The following is a 16,149-nucleotide window of genomic DNA, read 5'->3' as shown; positions in this document are numbered from 1 at the left end:
TATCACACCACTGTCTCTGTCTGCCCTTTAATTAGATAATGCAAAAGCCCGTCTGAAAACTCCAGCTAACTCCAAACAAACACACAGACACACACACACATACACACACTGCAGTCACCTCATCCACATCACGCCACCTCTCACCAGTTGGAAGTCAGGAAGTCCCCAACAACAGCTGCACCACTGTATTGAGCCGTTGTACTACAACACATATCAGAGATGAATAATACACAGCTTTGCTTTTGTACTTGACACTCTGGATAAGACCAGCCTGAAACTATTGATTTCAATTTACATGGTGTGGTTCTTGTGGTTTTTCTTGTTATGATGATTACTGTGTTCATTAAACCTTTAATCTGCCCATATCGTTTAATCCCTCTTTGGAAATATTTATACACTTTTGTTTTTAATTTTGTGAAACTTCAAGCTCCTCCAGCATTTCTGAGATGTTATGTGTAGAAAAAAACCCATCTTGCTAGTATCACTGTTAAATTCTCAGAAATTGACTCAGTCTGTAACCACAGTTGAGACAACAGCGTCATCATTGTCCTCATGTGGTTGCAGACAATAGCTGGACTTAGAATTCCTTTTAATATAGTTCCAAGCGCTCATGTCTATTGTCTGGAGGTAAACTTTTATATTCAAGTAAATTAAAGAAATTAAAAAAGAAATCATCAGCCTAGCATCTCGTAGTTTTTCGAAACAACAATAATATTTCAAATTAGTTCTTTAAAATGTTCCCAGAACACAGATTACATAATTCAGAGGGGCCGACTGGAAATCATTGACAGTTAAGAAACAAATAATTCAAAGGAAGGGAGTGGTGCACACATGGTGAAATGAGAGAACGAGCGGCAGTTGGGCAAGAAGGATCAGGTGATGGGCTGGGGCGGAGTTCTTCCAGACCGACGATGTGTACTGTTTCTACCAACAAGAGATGACCTAATGTGAATGACAATCTGATCACGTGATGCTGCCGAGAAAAGCCCCTTTTTTAAGTTTCAAACTTTGGGTTTGAAACAAGAAAAAAAGACCTAAAAAAAAGGTGTTAAAAGCCTAATACAGTTATACAGGTTTTTCTAACACAACTTCATTGTGCTGATTGTTCTGGGTGAGTAAACCTCTGCAGGAATGGAAAGGATGTAATGGTTGAGTAAGATGTAATGAAGCTAAAATCAAACTGAGGTAAATGTCTGTCATGTGCAGTCAGAACAAGAGGTGCAATCAAACATAATAATTGAAATCTTTTAGGGAGGTTTTCATGCAGAAGCTTAAATTGTTCTGCCTAGATGCTCCTTTGGACATTTTTTTGTTGTGGAACAACATTTGCATGCACACAGTGGTCTGGAAAGTTCATAATAAATGCAAAGTGAGAGTGGCAGTCACATAATAAAAACAAAGGGCATAATGACTGATCGCAGAGTAAATGAACTACTGGTCTTGGCAAACTAACAGTTGTCTGGACGAGTTCATATTTACTGTTCATTCTGATCTGTCTGGACATCTTATCACTGTGAATCTGTCAGCAAAGTTCCCCAGAGTCCCCCAAAGTTTCCGTGTTGCAGGATCAAGCTTATAATGGTGCTTTAAGATCCTTTAAGATCCTGCTGTGAGGGACAGCGACACTGTCCACCACAGTGGTGGTAATAGTATAGAGTAGGACTGTAGTTACTTCTTTTGATTTGTTTTACAGTGTGTTTGTTCCTCTCCCCATGTTCACACCACCTCCACTGGCACTTCACAAGTGCACCTGTGATGGGGATGTGGAATCCGACTGAACGTTCCTGTCTTGTATCACCTTTAAAAAAGAAATTGAAACATTTTGGTTTCAGATCTTTGTTTTTCATTTATTTTTCCGCCTGTGAAAAAACAACCCATTCTGCAGGCTTGTATTATGTGTAGTGATATATTTCCATCAGTTAAACTGGGAAGATTTCACTGACTGCGATAAAGGAATTGTTGAAAAAATGTTGCTATAACAGCGACAGTTAAGCCACATTGGGAGAGTTGAGATGACAGAGACATGGAGTTGATCCCATTTCACATTTACTTTTTAGTGGCCTTTAGCTGACACACATCCAGAACAGTTCAAGTGAGTGAAAGGTAAGTGGGGACCTCAAAATGGTCTCGTTAATGACCGAAGTTCAAACTTATAAATGGGGCAAAGGGGATATTTTATCAAAAGGCTAAGCTGTGCTGGATGTGTGTCAACTGAAGGTCAAAATAACTGGAGGCAAAGTTTAGAGAGGCAGAGTTGAGAGGGTTTGGACACGTGCAGAGGAAGGATAGTGGTTATACTAGACAAAAGATATTAAAGATGGAAATCCCAGGCAGGGGGTACAAGACAAAAACCACAGAGGACCTTCATGGATGTGGTAATGGAGGACATGCAGAGGCCTGGTGATAGGGTGAGACGCTGTGGTGACCCCTAAAGGGAGCATCCAAAGAAAGAAGATGGCCTTTGATAAAACAATAAACAAATCAAATGAGTGGCAATGCAAACACCTCAAATAAGCTCGTATAAATATTTCTTTTTTCATTTACATTTAATTTATAATTGATATTCAAATTTTGTTTTCACTGTATTATTTCTCCATATTTACAGTTTTTCTCAGTCGCTTTGGTGCGTTTCTCAGAACACCATTAACATTTGCACAGCAGTTAGTGCATTTCCCAAAACAATTAGTGCAAACTGCAAAACCTAGTGGATAGCCTGCAAAAGCACGTCACATGCACAGAATTGATTATCCATACCTCAAAAGCAAGTATCCATATCAATGAAACTGTCAGTGCCATCAAAATGAAAAGTCTTGACACCATCTTTATGAACAAGATAGTCAAGTGGCATTGTCATGTTTCCACTATGACAGTTTATAATTTCAGTGTTTCCCATTGCAAAAACAATTGGTGACACCTGAAAATGCTGACGACAGCACTATGGCCTACCTGTACAGCCATCTGAAATGTGCAGTAAAGTCACTGTAGATGTTATGGGAGTCTTGGGAGTAACTGAGACACTGAATACGTACGTTTCACATTTCCATTGTGTAGAAGTGTTTGTAATCCTACAGAATTGTGCAAAAGAAAAATATGCTACAGTCACTTGTGCACTGTATGTAAACATAAAATCACCCATTTGGTAGAGCTGTGCACTAATGTGAACAATAAACAGCACATGTAACAGTACAGTAAATCATTCTGGCACATCCAGACGTTCCTGTCTGTCTGGCCACATATTTTCATCTACATCACAACAGATGTTATCCCTCGCAATGCAGCGAGGAAAGTATCTCCTGGAGTGGCGAATCCATCCTCTGCAGGACCCTGCTGTGATGTCGTCACATGCTGCATCCATGGCTGCTAGCAGGGCCATTTGCTCATGTGGATTTCATTTTTCTTGAGTACTCTGTCAATTGTTGAAATTGGAACAGATTCAATATTGCCAAATACCGTGACAGCGCTTTGTATGTCTCTCTGTCACGATCTGGTACAGGGATTCAACGCAGAGCGGTAAGGTATCTCCAAGGTGTGGTTTATTTACAGTGCAGTGCAATATATATACAGTGAAGGGATCCAAAACTCCGAGGGGAATCACAGGGTAATCCAAAACTCCGGGGGGAATCACAGGGTAACTCGCTCACGTCTCCTTCGCTCACACTCACACACTTTCCCGCAGCAGGGAGGTCGCAGGTCCGGGGGGGGGGGGAGATCTGAAGCAGACGAGAAGGCAGGTCACCAACTAATCACAAGTCACGGATATGAAGCACAAGAGCTGTGAGAACACTAACGTTAGGGGTACAATCATCCAGCGACGAGAGGATCTGTGTTCCAGCCTCAAATAGTGCTCCCGGTGATGATGGGTGAGTGTTGTCAGGTGTGTGTGTGGGCCAAGGGCGGGAGCCCACAGTGAGCTCCGCCCAGGCAGAGAGGGAGAAAACAGCAACAGCAATTGTAGCCTTGTGGGGCCGACCGGGCAGGCACGGAGACCATGACACTCTCAGCTTTATTGCATTGTTTGCAATGACCATTGCACAAATGGCTTCTTCTTGCTGTGGGGTAAAAAGGGGCCCTCTTCCGCCTCCGCGAGGTTGTCTTACAATCCTATGTGGTGCAGAGTAAACTTTTTGTGAAATTGCAAATACAGTACAGTAACATGTGATGTGTCTGAGATGGCACAGTACAGTACAGTGTATTACTGTTTGCATACCTGTTTTCCCTACGGAATGTTTGAATGATTGAACTGACAGTAGTTCTTCCAATATTGGGTTGCACCCTTCGACCAGCCTCCTCCATGGTGAGGCCGTGATTGACAACATGGTCCACAATTGTAGCCCTTATTTCATTAGGAATCCGCCTATATCTGCCTCTTCTCCCTCTTCCCCTCCCCCTTCCTCCCCTCATCCTCACCCCTCTTCCACGGTGCTGACCTTCCATTTTGTGTCACAGAAGTGTAGAAATGGTACACACTAGCTCCTGCGCAGTTTATATATGCTTGCCAATTGGGGATTCACAGGATTCATCCATAATTGACAGTGAACAAGTTGTTTGTCATTGGTTACAACTAAACTTTCACACGCCTCCTCATGAGTGACAGCTGTAATTCACCTGAGATCAATTTTTCAATTTCGGAGACATTTCCAGGAAAAATGATACAGAAAGGTATAGGATTTGCTTGACAGATGGCCAATATTTGGCATGTGATAACTAGTTCAACAATTTTGTGTGTGATGACTCAAGCAATGGATGTATGACTATTAGTTTTATTGGGAACGACTATTCAGCATCCATAGGTATGATTACTTTTGACTGGCATGACATAAGCAAATGGAAATGTCAGAAAGCAGCAGGGAAATGTATGGAAGCATCTGATTCATGTCCAAAATCATTTGCAGTTTGTTCAGAGAGAGGAGAAATTGCTACTATGATGTGCACAAATGACTGAGTGTTGTGGAGGTTGAACTAATAGTTATGAGAATTTCAATTCTGATCTGAGAAACGCACCAAAGCGACTGAGAAAAACTGTATCTTCCCAAGCTAATTTCTGTTTTGTTTTCCTTTTTCTTTATTCTTTATCCACATCATTCCCTTATAAGAAGAATAACTGCCCCCAGACAGGAACTGAGTCTCGTAATTCAGTAGACTAAACAACTAGTGAGTCATTCATTTGTTTATTTATCCATAAGGACGTCTTGGTCCTTCATACTACATTCTTTGTGGCAAGAATGTAAAGTTTAACCTGTGAGCTATTATGAGTCAAACATGTTTATACAAATCAAACAGATAGATAGATAGATAGATAGATAGATAGATAGATAGATAGATAGATAGATAGATAGATAGATAGATAGATAGATAGATAGATAGATAGATAGATAGATAGATAGATAGATAGATAGATAGATAGATAGATAGATAGATAGATAGATAGATAGATAGATGTGTCATCAGAGAACTTCTGCAGGTGGCCTCTCTGATAGTGAGTGAGTTTGCTGCAGAAGACGGCTAACAGCATCATCTATCCCCACAAGAGGCTTGTAAACAAACTGAAGAGGGTCGAGAGCATGTTTCACCTGCAAGCTGAACCAGGCAAGAACCAGTCTCTTCAGCATCCATCGTCAAACTCATCCTTAAATCTCATCTTAATCACATGCGATTACGTTTTTTTGACTGCAACTCCGTTTTGATTGACAATTGTGACATACCACATAGACACACGTCAAAGTACTCAAATGTGCCTCAGTTGTTCGTACAGCAAGCATCTCCAATAAATATTTTGTTTCAGTGACGCACACAGATATGCACAACACATAAACATTGTGTTTACACCCCAGATGGATTCACGAGGAGAAAAAAATGTAGAAAGAAGCCACACGGGCCTCTTTTTACCTTCCTGTCTTTACAAAAACACAGGTTACACCCATCTTTGATCTCTTCATTTTTTTTCTTCACCACTTTTTTTTTGTTTTTTTTGTACATTTGTGATTTTGTTATTTTTATAAAAACCTGTCTGTAAACATTTAAAAACATCCCAAAGAACTACAAGGAAAGTAGTGATACTTACCCGCAGCCTCCAGATTAACATGCCTTGTAATCTTAGATAAGAATGTTGCAAAACATTTAAAAAACATGCAGGTAACTATTTAATCTGGGAAGTGAACTCGCTGTGACATTTCCAGAGGTTTCTCAGAGCTTTGGAATTTTACACAATTACTCAAGGCCACACATTAAAGGGAGCGTTATTGAGTCCTGCATGTGCTTGGTAATGTTCTAGTTAATTAGGAGTGAGAATGTTACAGAGCTGCTTCTAAGTACCTTTATGTGTTTCACATAGTTAATAACACAACAAGTGTACAATGGTGTTAACATGAATCGGGTTATGTCATTCTCTACAGTATGGGCAGTGCCTGCAGTGAGAATATCAGAGCAGTTCACAGATGGTGCTGTAGTGAATGCTGGATTAATTAAAAACAGAAACATTTAGTGAGTCAGAAAATAGTCTTAATTGTTTAGTTTTATCTTTGTTAATAGAACTCAAAATATTAACACAAAGATGAAATGATCCAGTGGCTGATGTTTTGCATTATACTGATATTGAAGCATTTGCCCTTTGATCTGCTACACATTGTCTTTCTGTTAAATAAATGGTGTAGATTTGTTTTACCTACTGATCTAGAGAACTGGACCTCCATAGGAAAATGAAGCATCTATAATCTATTATCCCTCTTGTGAATTGGATCAATGTGTATTTTCTGACCTATAAGTACACTAGTGCAGTAATCATTAGTGCAGTATTACTAGAAGTTGCAGCTTACCTGGTATTGCTTTAAGATCGCAAGTCTGTGCATGTGTGCGTCACTGAAGCCTTGGGACACCTACAGTAGCAGGAACTGTTTCACAAGTAGGTTTATAAACATGCAGGTTTTCCTAAACAGGCAGGAGTTATAGAACTATAACTAATGGGTAAACTGAGCCCTGGCCCTTTCATAGATGATCATCCACATCAGGAAAGTTGTGCACATGATGAGTCTGTTCTGGCATAAAATGCACCCAGACATGTTGGTCTGAGGTAGTATTGGTTATTTAATATCATTTATTTCTAATGTATCTCAGTGTTTGGCCAACTTGGCTCGTCATATATGCACAGTGGCACATTCACCACTGACATATCAGGTCCATAAGGGTGAGAGGTTGGGTCACGCTGGCCCTTTAGGTTACAGCAATTTTATGAACGCTTCTGATGGTGTTCATATTAGCAATGTATGCACAACACGAGCCGGTCTGATGTGTTGCCTAACAGTCATATCAGATACGGTCAGCTTGTGGAGCATAATTTATCCTGCAAATTGGTTTCCTATTATATCGAGATTGAACCCTCAGCTGACGATCAACAATGCAGTTCCTCCCATTTTGTAAATATCACCAAAGGTTCTTCACATCCACTTCCACACCTTCTAATTGCCACAAACGCCAGCCTGTCGCTCACCAACCGACTATACAAACCTGCTTGCAAGAGCCACTTCTCGTTTCCCCGTTGTGCTATCGTTTTCTTCCAGTGCAGTGCAATTACAAACATTCATACTTGTGGTTGAGGCTGTTTACATTTTTTTATCACTTGAAACTTTGATTAAAAGCTGTATCTTTTAATCAGAGTTGTTCATTTTTAATGAGTCGCTGAGTTTCTTCTCTACTCTGAAGGGATTTCATGTATCTAAATGTCGGCACACCTGAGGCAGTACACAGTCAGTGAATTGCTAGCGCTGCCTCTCATTGTTGACCTGCCTTTGCCATAGTGATGTACAGTTGATTAACGAGTACCGTGCTGGAGTCATTAACTTGCTCCTTCTGTGCACCTCCCTAAGGTTTCTGTTCCTTTGTGGTTCAACAAGGAATCTACTTGACTGATCAACATTTAGTAATAATAACTTTATTTATTTAGCACTTTAAAACGGTCACAAAGTGCTGGACAGTCTGGATAAAACACATTAAAAATAAGTGTTCATATCTGAACATACAAACACACAGTCAGGCATATGGTACTGCATTCTTTTATTGAGACACACTTCCATATGCACATTTGCTATGAACTATATCCAGAAATAAGGAAAAGCCGGCAGCTATTTAAAATAAACCACTGATTCAGCCAACCCAATGGGCTGACAGAGGCTGTTCCCAAGTTTAAGAGCCACGACCTCAAAGGCTCGATTGAAGTGAAGCCTCAGCAGGTCTGCTACCATGTAGGGTTTTACACATAATAATACAACTTTCAAATTCATCTTAGCTGCTGCATTCTGAACCAAATGAAGACAGGCTAACGAGGACAGAGAGGTGCACACGAAGAATTGTTTAAAGTAATTGAGACAGGAGAAAAGGTCTAACTTTATTGTTACTTAGATGAAAGAAACAAAGCTGGATGAGCCTAGAGAAGAGAGATTCAAAATTCAAATGGTGGTTGAAAATAATTGCAGATGATTTGATATTGCTGACAAGGAGGTCTAAGTAATTAGTCACTACCCCAGAGAAGCAGTCAGTATGGTTTGAAATAAATTACTGGATTTGAGGCCATTTGCTAGCCAAGCCCAAACTGTTTTTTCTGGACGTAAAACCGGTATTCAAAGAAAAATTATATTCACAAAAAAACTCTTAAATACATTAGCTTAGCCAAGAGTGAGAACCAATGTTTATATACCTGTATTCCAGTCCAGTAGGATCTGATACTGGTACAGGTTGTGGAAAGGATTATCATAGCTTCACACTGCATGGAGAGAAACAAAAGGTTCTGAATTGTAAACAAGCCAAGTTATCCTTTTGATTTTCTCAAATTATTATTAAACCCAGTGTGAGTGTGTAAAACTAAATCTCTCAGAAATGCTGGCAGTGTCTTGGTGGGGTGAGGAAAGGGGCTGGATTTATTCCCAGTATAATGAAGCAAGCAGCGGGGTCATCATTTTTTTTATTTTTACCCTGGGCAACCAGTTCAGTCTCCAAATACTTGGCTGTATGCAGTAACATGCTGCTGCTTCCATGTGAGGCTAGAGTTAATGGCCATATTCCTGTCACACAGAAAGGTGTTTTACTTCATAAACAGCTCCATGATGAACTATCATATTTCATATTGCAGCTATAATAAAGCTTTACACCAGTAAGTGAGCTCTTAAATGGGCAGTAGTCCTTAAATCTAGTGTATAAACTCTGGTTTGTTTTTCTGTTTATCCATCAGAATCATTATGGCGTGAGTTCCTCTGTGTTCAATACCTCAGCTGTAGAGAAATCTGCCTTCTCATTAAAATATTGGAGCTACAGTGGGGCAAAAAAGTATTTAGTCAGCCACCGATTGTGCAAGTTCCCCCACTTAAAATGATGACAGAGGTCAGTAATTTGCACCAGAGGTACACTTCAACTGTGAGAGACAGAATGTGAAAAAAAAATCCATGAATCCACATGGTAGGATTTGTAAAGAATTTATTCGTAAATCAGGGTGGAAAATAAGTATTTGGTCACCTCAGACAAGGAAAATCTCTGGCTCTCACAGACCTGTAACGTCTTCTGTAAGAAGCTTTTCTGTCCCCCACTCGTTGCCTGTATGAATGGCACCTGTTTGAACTCATCATCTGTATAAAAGACACCTGTCCACAGCCTCAAACAGTCAGACTCCAAACTCCGCCATGGCCAAGACCAAAGAGCTTTCGAAGGACACCAGGAAAAGTATTGTAGACCTGCACCAGACTGGGAAGAGTGAATCTACAATAGGCAAGCAGCTTGGTGTGAAAAAATCAACTGTGGGAGCAATCATCAGAAAATGGAAGACATACAAGACCACTGATAATCTCCCTCGATCTGGGGCTCCACGCAAGATCTTATCCCGTGGGGTCAAAATGATCATGAGAACGGTGAGCAAAGATCCCAGAACCACACGGGGGGACCTGGTGAATGACCTGCAGAGAGCTGGGACCAAAGTAACAAAGGTCACCATCAGTAACACACTACAACGGCAGGGAATCAAATCCCTCAGTGCCAGACGTGTTCCGCTGCTGAAGCCAGTGCATGTCCAGGCCCGTCTGAAGTTTGCCAGAGAGCACATGGATGATACAGCAGAGGATTGGGAGAATGTCATGTGGTCAGATGAAACCAAAGTAGAACTTTTTGGTATAAACTCAACTCGTCGTGTTTGGAGGAAGAAGAATACTGAGTTGCATCCCAAGAACACCATACCTACTGTGATGCATGGGGGTGGAAACATCATGCTATGGGGCTGTTTTTCTGCCAAGGGGACAGGACGACTGATCTGTGTTAAGGACAGAATGAATGGGGCCATGTATCGTGAGATTTTGAGCCAAAACCTCCTTCCATCAGTGAGAACTTTGAAGATGAAACGAGGCTGGGTCTTCCAACATGACAATGATCCAAAACACACCGCCCGGGCAACAAAGGAGTGGCTCCGTAAGAAGCATTTGAAAGTCCTGGAGTGGCCTAGCCAGTCTCCAGACCTCAACCCCATAGAAAATCTGTGGTGGGAGTTGAAAGTCCGTGTTGCTCGGCGACAGCCCCAAAACATCACTGCTCTCGAGAAGATCTGCATGGAGGAATGGGCCAAAATACCAGCTACTGTGTGTGCAAACCTGGTAAAGACCTATAGTAAACGTTTGACCTCTGTTATTGCCAACAAAGGTTATGTTACAAAGTATTGAGTTGTATTTTTGTTATTGACCAAATACTTATTTTCCACCCTGATTTACGAATAAATTCTTTACAAATCCTACCATGTGGATTCATGGATTTTTTTTTTCACATTCTGTCTCTCACAGTTGAAGTGTACCTCTGGTGCAAATTACTGACCTCTGTCATCATTTTAGGTGGGGGAACTTGCACAATCGGTGGCTGACTAAATACTTTTTTGCCCCACTGTACATCTCATCATATGATGCTCAAAATGCCAGCAAACTAGAAAAAACAAAACCCAGTCTCTTATTAGAAACTGTGACCCAGATGCTTAAAAATATCCAGAAACCTTGATGTGAGTAGTTTCGTGCAGGAACAGTATTCTTCCTGCTGTCTACATCCAAAGTAAACATACAGGTTGATATCCTCACAGCTCAGTCAAGAGGGGATGCGTAAATGTCTACATCAAGTTACGCTTTGACTAGCGTGACCATATCATCACGGATGGGCGGAGGCTGTCTTCTGCAGTGCGATGCTTTTGCCACACGTAATTCAGAAGTTCTTATATGAGCTGTTATATCTGCCTTTCATTTTCTAGTTTACAGGCTTTTGATCTTGTGAAAATACACATAGCTGTTTTGGGGGTTTTCTCAGTTTTATGTGGTTATGTCATCCAGAGAGAAACCACATGCTGAGCTGACTAACATTTCTCACAGGGGGTCAAGACAAATGCAATAGCACCAGCGAGACATGTTTCAGTTTGAGCACAGAGCAGACCTGTGATCTTAAACCTATAAACAACCCAACTGACTGTAGTGGCTTATTTATGGCGCGCAGTCACTGTTTTTATTTGCAGCAGCTTAACTTTTTCGTGAAGACTGTGAGAGTTTACAGTAAGTGAGGAAAACAGGTGTGAATGCAAGTGGACCATCACATTACACACTAATAAAGTTTCCCCTCAGCGCTTGAGTCAGGACTTTGTCAGCCCAGCTTGTACAAAATTATCTTTTTTGTTTTCATTTTTTTCATGTAATGACTTGACATCCATCTAGCTTGTTATGCAACAGATACTTCCATGGTTGAGATGCACTGCTTTACAAGCAGTTTCTAAGGTTTTTTTTAACCTCCTGTTAGCTCAGTCGGTGAAGGAAAGAGGCATGACGCACTGACACTCGACTCTTCGGTCTCTACGCCGATCTGGGACTATATAAAGACCAAACTGTACAGGCGTAAGGACCAACTGAAGTTCCCCGAGGCTGTGCACACAGACACGTGCATGGCCACACATCGTTTATTTTCTTTGCCAGTTTCCCCATCAAATACTTTTCTTTCTTTCTGGCAACCCTCGGCATTCTTTTTCTAAAGCAGTGGTTCCCAAACTTTTTTTTGCTAGGCCCCCCTTTGTTTTACAAGAAAAATGTTCGCGCCCCCGCCCCCTGCGCGCGTGCACGCACAAACACATCCTCCAACCACACACACCCTTCTTTTGCTCCATTGCGGTTTATTTCACACCTCAGACATTTAGTAAACAATTAAGCAAATACAAGTAATCTGCAATAAATTACAGGTAGTAAGTAAGTAAACTCCTAACTCTTTTATGCTATGTCCGCACCTGGTATTTTTGACAGCTGTTTCGTCCACACGTAAACGGCGCTTTGAATCACCGAAAACGGAGATTTTTTAAAACTCCTTTTTTGCGTTTACGTGTGGGAGGAATACAGAGTTTGTCACCCAACGTCAAAGGTATGTGCCTTTTTTCACATCACGCTGTGCGCCACGTTATTGTTTCCGTGAGATGAATAGCAGAATGGCTGATAGAGACGAAATACTGTTACTGTTAATCTGACTATCTTCAGGTTTTACACGCTTACATATATGCACGCAGTTACTGTCCCTCCATTTACAAAGGCAGAGGCGTCACGGTGTGATTATTTTACGTGTAGTTGGGTTTTTTTTCCTGTGTAATAATATTCAACATTGCTATCAATACATTTTTGCCAAAAAATGCCTCTCTGTGCAAAATGGGTTTAAAAACATAAACAACTGTGGGATACTGTTTGTCCCTGATTTAGACAGGGGGAACAAATCCTGGCAGGATCAACCTGATATTATTTGTATCCTGCTGTAACTTTACTGTGTAAAGAGCTAACATCTCCAAAATGTCAGGAGTAGTTAGTCATTACAACAAGTGTTTGTGAACTAAAAATCAAGAATGTGGGATACTGTTTGTCCGTGATGTGTAGAGCAGCGCCTGCTCCTGACAGGGGACTCTAATTATGCAGGGGAGACCTACCTTGGATCTTGTATAGGTGAAGCCAAAGGGAAGACCATATTTTCTAGTGTTTGGCTTAGAATGAAGTTGGTTTGGAAACATATTCAGCTATGCTTCATCTTCTGCTTTGCGTTTCTGTGGCCGCCCTGTGCTAGCAGTGTCCGAGCGTTTTGGGGTTTTTTTCCCCCCTTTTCATACCGCGCCTAACCCTGCAATGGGGGCGGGCCCCACACTTTGGGAAGAATGCTGTCTTGAGCATCCTCACAAACTTGTTAACATTCATCCGATGCATCTGACAAGAATGGTCACTCTGTTTCTCTCCAGTCAGTCAGAGGGCCCACTGAAAATGTGCATGAATGCCAGCACCTCTGTCTTCAGTGCTCGTCTGGTGTCTGTGGGATTCCGGGTGTATTTCCAGGTTCTGGGATACCTAGAAACTGGACCTTATGGTCAGTGCCAGTTTCCATGGTTCCCACTGTGAAAGGGATGTTCTTTTGGGGCCCTGGCATGTTTGTGAAATCCCAGTGAAAAGATGGCTCTGAGTCTGGAGGTCCTGAGCCCACTGAGAGCACGTTTCGGAAGGATAAGCAAGCGAGAGAAACACAGAAGTGGCACGTTTGGGTCCCGGCTCAGTGCCGCACATCGGTTAGGAGCTCAAGGGACTGGGTCAGAGCAAGGGTTCACTGGCGGGATATAAACATACTGGTTTATCCAAATTTACAGCAGTAAACACAAGTTCAGCTAAAGATATACACAGAGAGACACGCACATACAAACATTTAATGAGGAAAACTAAATGTTATCCCTAGTCTCCTTTTTTTTTTTTTTTTTTTTTACTGAATTTCACAAACAACGTCCTGTTTTCATTATTAGAACTCACCCTAAGGTGATTTGCACACATTGAATGTTCTTATTTTCATATTTTAGACATAAGCTAAGAAATTTGAAAATGGCCTGTTTAGTTTACATGTTTCAGACACTTAGTTTACACGTGACTCATCTTTTGAAAATCCTCCCAACACTCCCTGTGCAAACAATCATATACACAAAGAAACTTCTGTTTATTGAGGAACACCAACAATGACAAACACAATACTGGTTTTGCCATGAAAATATGAAATTAGTTCAAATGTAACCGGTAAACTGAACTTCACTGCTGTGACACTGTGAGAAAAAGTAATTAGCTGTAGCCTTCCATCGAAACACAAAGTCAGTCATCAGTAATGAACATCAGTGTTAGCAATGTATGTGCTACAAATACAGAAGAGTGATTGGATGTATTTTTAGATTTGAAGTGAATAGACTGTGAGAACATGTGTGAAAAGGACAGATGGGATTTCAAAGGTACATCCAGTACTACAAGCCTTTCCAGTTATAATGTGGACAAACCCTTCTGACTATGACTCAGCACCGGTAGCACTTGTCACAGTAATGAGCTGATCACGTCTTTTAAAATGCATGGGGTTATTATTTTCTCTATACATCTGAAATGTTAGAGATTTATCTATCCTGCTTTTACAACACGTTTAAAAACTGCTTGAGATTTTTGCGATGCTTTTGCGACACTCTGGACAGGCACTCAAAAGCATAACGTCATAAATCCTCGGGCTGCTGACAGATCAATCAATCAATCAATCAATCAATTAATTAATCAAGGCTTTATTCGCCACGTGCAGGTTGCCCTGCAGTGAAATAGTGCCTGAGACAGTGACAGTTGCAGTGGAAATATCTGATGATCACATTTTTTATTTTGGCATCCTGTCTCGTTGCTGTACCTGAGTTACCTGGAAACAGCAGGTCTTCTTCTCCAGCATGGTCACGAAGCAGCTGTCTCCTCATTCCCTTTGGAGATTTCATTTACAGATAAACAAAAATGCGCCAATTATGTATTTCAAAAACAGCAATAGAAATATTTATGAAAATAAAAGCACTGATATAATTTAAAGGAAAAGAGGCAGACTACACATTCCTGCTACAGAGCAGTTTCCATGCGGATGGTAGAGATTCAGCATTTTGCACTGAATTGTAATTCTGTGGCATGACAGGTGTGAGGTATTAATTTCTTGTGGAAGGAATGCAGTGAGATGGTGCATTGTGCCTCCCCGCGCCATCATAGAAATCACAGAGCTGGTTTGATCTGAAAAAAAAAAGTGATGACTCTGGCATTTTGCAACTGGTTTCACCATTTTTACATTCCCCTTGAATTCAGGTCAGCAAAAATTTACAAAAATTAAAATATATCAAATCCAGCTTTCCCCCACAGAATCAGGAATGAATGTCAGGTGTTATTATCTTAATATCGCTCTGCATGAAATAATTACTTTCTTGAGGATAATGCAATTGTTAACCAGTAAAAGGAAAATGTTGTGAATAGTTACCACAGCATTCAAAATGGGCTGACTGTGCTCTCAGTGCAGCTGAATGGCTCACATTCACTAAGTGGCTTCATTTCCACTGCGGCTTTACAAAAAGCACCTGGGACTCCCCACATCGTGGCAGACGGAGGAAGAACCACACGTCAACTCAAGGCTTGAGACTCCGCTCTGTGTGGCCAACTATAACAATAACCCTCAGGCTGGACAGTACTCGTATGTAGCTCTGCTTTCCACGAATTGGCAGTGCTGAAGCCAAGGTTTTCCATGGTCAGGGCCAGCAAAACCCCTGAATTTATAGAATTTATGTTGGTTTAGATATGCTAGATGGACATTAATACAACACAGAGGTGTAACAATTGGTTGCATTTGTAGGGATAATTATACTGCTGGACTGCATGTTTTCAAACCATTTACTACAGACATATTACATTAGCGCAGAGCATTTCTGACAAAGCATAGCATGATCATTTAAATGCATTTGGGGCTTCAGTTGGTTTCATTGATTTTATACATTGAATGCTGCAAGAACAGATAAATTATATCACTATCCGAGATTTGTGAAGTACTTAAAAGTTCAAACCACTAATATTGATCCTAAAAGCATTTTATCTTTGCATCTTAACTCACTGCTGTCTCATAGCTTTAGAGTCCTTGAACAGATTTGATAATGTCTGGGCGATAATTAGCAGCAATATGTTAAAAATCAATGAAACAGTTCAGGATGGAAGTGACAGAATTCTTCCTCCCCCTGGTGGCCATACACTGCCAGTGCTACTATTTTATACACTATAAAGTTACTCATGGACTGGTCTCTAATTGTTGTAATGAGAGCAATGTGATTATGAA

Source organism: Copadichromis virginalis, linkage group LG12 (assembly GCF_057382275.1).
Source record: "Copadichromis virginalis isolate Kocher_CV1m ecotype Utaka linkage group LG12, C_Virginalis_male_GT1.1, whole genome shotgun sequence".
NCBI classification, from domain to species: Eukaryota; Metazoa; Chordata; class Actinopteri; order Cichliformes; family Cichlidae; genus Copadichromis; species Copadichromis virginalis.
Note: the sequence above shows the minus strand (reverse complement) of the source record.